The sequence below is a fragment of the Geospiza fortis genome, unplaced genomic scaffold (genome assembly GCF_000277835.1).
Source record: "Geospiza fortis unplaced genomic scaffold, GeoFor_1.0 scaffold1039, whole genome shotgun sequence".
Classification (NCBI taxonomy): Eukaryota; Metazoa; Chordata; class Aves; order Passeriformes; family Thraupidae; genus Geospiza; species Geospiza fortis.
The window spans coordinates 21,439-24,097 of NW_005054733.1; positions in this window are offsets into that span (position 1 = coordinate 21,439).

The following is a 2,659-nucleotide window of genomic DNA, read 5'->3' on the forward strand; positions in this document are numbered from 1 at the left end:
CCCATCCCGGTCCTTTTCCCCTTGTTTTTGTGGGGAAAACCCCCCATTTTTTATCCCCATTTATTGACATTCCTCACGGGAAATATTCACATCCCGGAGCTGGTGGAAAACCAGATTATTCGGGATCCCCCCAAAAAAATCGACTTTTCCCCCATTTCCCTTCCAATCGACACCCCAAAATCTCCCCTCCACCACCCAAACCCATCCTGAATCCCCTCAAATGGGAATTTCCCTCCACTTCCCCCCTGCTTCTCCATCCAATCCCGATTTTCCTGGGGTTTAACCCCTTCCAGCACGACTTTCCTGGAGTTAACCCCTTCCAACCCGATTTTCCCGTGATTTTACCCCTTCCAACCCGATTTTCCTGGGATTTAACCCCTTCCAGCACGACTTTCCTGGGCTTTAACCATTTCCAGGCCGATTTTCCCGGGCTTTAACCCCTTCTAATCCCGATTTTCCCGGGGTTTAACCCCTTCCAACCCGATTTTCCCGGGGTTTAACCCCTTCCAACCCGATTTTCCCGTGATTTTACCCCTTCCAACCCGATCTTCCTGGAGTTTACCCCATCCAATCCCGATTTCCCTAGAGTTTGACCCCTTCCACCCCGATTTTCCTGTGATTTTACCCCTTCCAGCTCAATTTTCCCGGGGTTTAACCCCTTCCAACCCGATTTTCCCGGGGTTTAACCCCTTCCAACCCGATTTTCCCATGATTTTACCCCTTCCAACCCGATCTTCCCGGGGTTTAACCCCTTCCAACCCGATTTTCCCGGGCTTTCCGGGGTTCCAGCCCCATCCCCCGGCTCAGGGAAGGGGGTGGCGATGAGCAGCACCCGCAGCCGCAGCTCATCCCATCCTCGGCAATCAGCCAAGGGAAAAAGAAAATTCCGCATCCCCTCAGGTCCTCCCTCCTCCGAGTTCTTTTATTTTTCCCCCCTCCACGCGACAGAGCTGTCCAAAACATTAGGAAAAACAACTTCCACCTTTCCCGGGGTGAGCCTGGCAGCCAGGGGAGGTTTTTTTTTTATTTTTTTATTTCCAGCAGGATTATTTTTTTTTTTCATCTCAAGCAGGATGATGGGGGGGAATGAGGGAAATAATCCCGATTTTTTTCTCCCCTAAAAAACAAAAAAATGCTCAATGGGGTTGGGCGTCTGCAGGTTGGGGTGCTCCTGTGGAAATGTGGGGAGATGGGGGTGGAATTTTGCTGTGGGTTCCTCGTCCCCCCCATCCCTGGGGACACAAATCCCAAATCTGCCCTTGGGATCGGGGTCAGCTCTGTCCCACCAGCCTGGGGATGGATTTGGGAGCCCCAGTTGAAGCTGAGAGGCCTCAAAAGCCCCAAATTTTGAACATTTCCCACATTTTTCCCTCATTCCCATCCTTGAACCCTCCAAGGCCATGGTGGGGTTGGATTTGGGATCTCCAACTGATCCTGAGGCCTTAAAAACCCCAAATCTTGAACATTTCCCTCATTTTTCCTTCATTCCCAGCTTTTAACCCTACAAGGCCACCACGGGTGCCCTCAGCAGCAGCTCGGTGCTGTGGGCAGGGCTGCCTTCATCATCCTCATCCATCCTCATCCTCCTCATCACCCTCATCCTCCTCATCCTCCTCATCACCCTCATCCTCCTCATCACCCTCATCCATCCTCATCCTCCTCATCCATCCTCATCCTCCTCATCCTCCTCATCCTCCTCATCCTCCTCATCACCCTCATCACCCTCATCACCCTCATCACCCTCATCATCCTCATCACCCTCATCCCCATCCTTCTCAGGCTTTTCCTCCTCTTCCTCATTATTTTCCTCATCCTCCTCCTCCTCCTCCTCCTCTTCCTCCTCCTCCCATTTCTTCTCCTCCTCCTCCTCTTCCTCCTCCTCTTTTTCCATCTCATCCTCCTCATTCTCCTCCTCCTCACCCTCCTCATCCTCATTCACTTTCTCCTCCTCAGCCTCCTCCTGTTTTTCTTCCTCATCCTCCTCATCCTCATCCTTCTCCTTCTCCTCCTCATCCTCCTCATCACCCTCATCACCCTCATCGCCCTCATCATCCTCATCACCCTCATCACCCTCATCATCCTCATCACCCTCATCCTCCTCATCACCCTCATCACCCTCATCACCCTCATCCTCCTCATCCCCATCCTTCTCACGCTTTTCCTCCTCTTCCTCATTATTTTCCTCATCCTCCTCCTCCTCCTCCTCCTCTTCCTCCTCCTCTTTTTCCATCTCATCCTCCTCATTCTCCTCCTCCTCACCCTCCTCATCCTCATTCACTTTCTCCTCCTCAGCCTCCTCCTGTTTTTCTTCCTCATCCTCCTCATCCTCATCCTTCTCCTTCTCCTCCTCATCCTCCTCATCTCCCCCTCCTCCTCCTGCCCCTGCTTTTCCTCCTCCTCCTCATCCTCCTCATCCTCCTCCTCATCCTCCTCCTCCTCTACCCTCCTCATCCTCCTCATCATTTTCCTCCTCATCCTCCTCATCCTTCTCCTGTTTTTCCTCCTCTTCCTCCTCATCCTTTTCCTCCTCATCCTCCTCCTCCTCCTCATCCTTTTCCTCCTCATCCTCCCGCTTTTCTTCCTCCTCCTCCTCCTCCTCCTCCTCCCGGGCAGCCCGGGCTGCTTCAGATCCTGGGACTCCATCTGCAAGGCCGGTCCC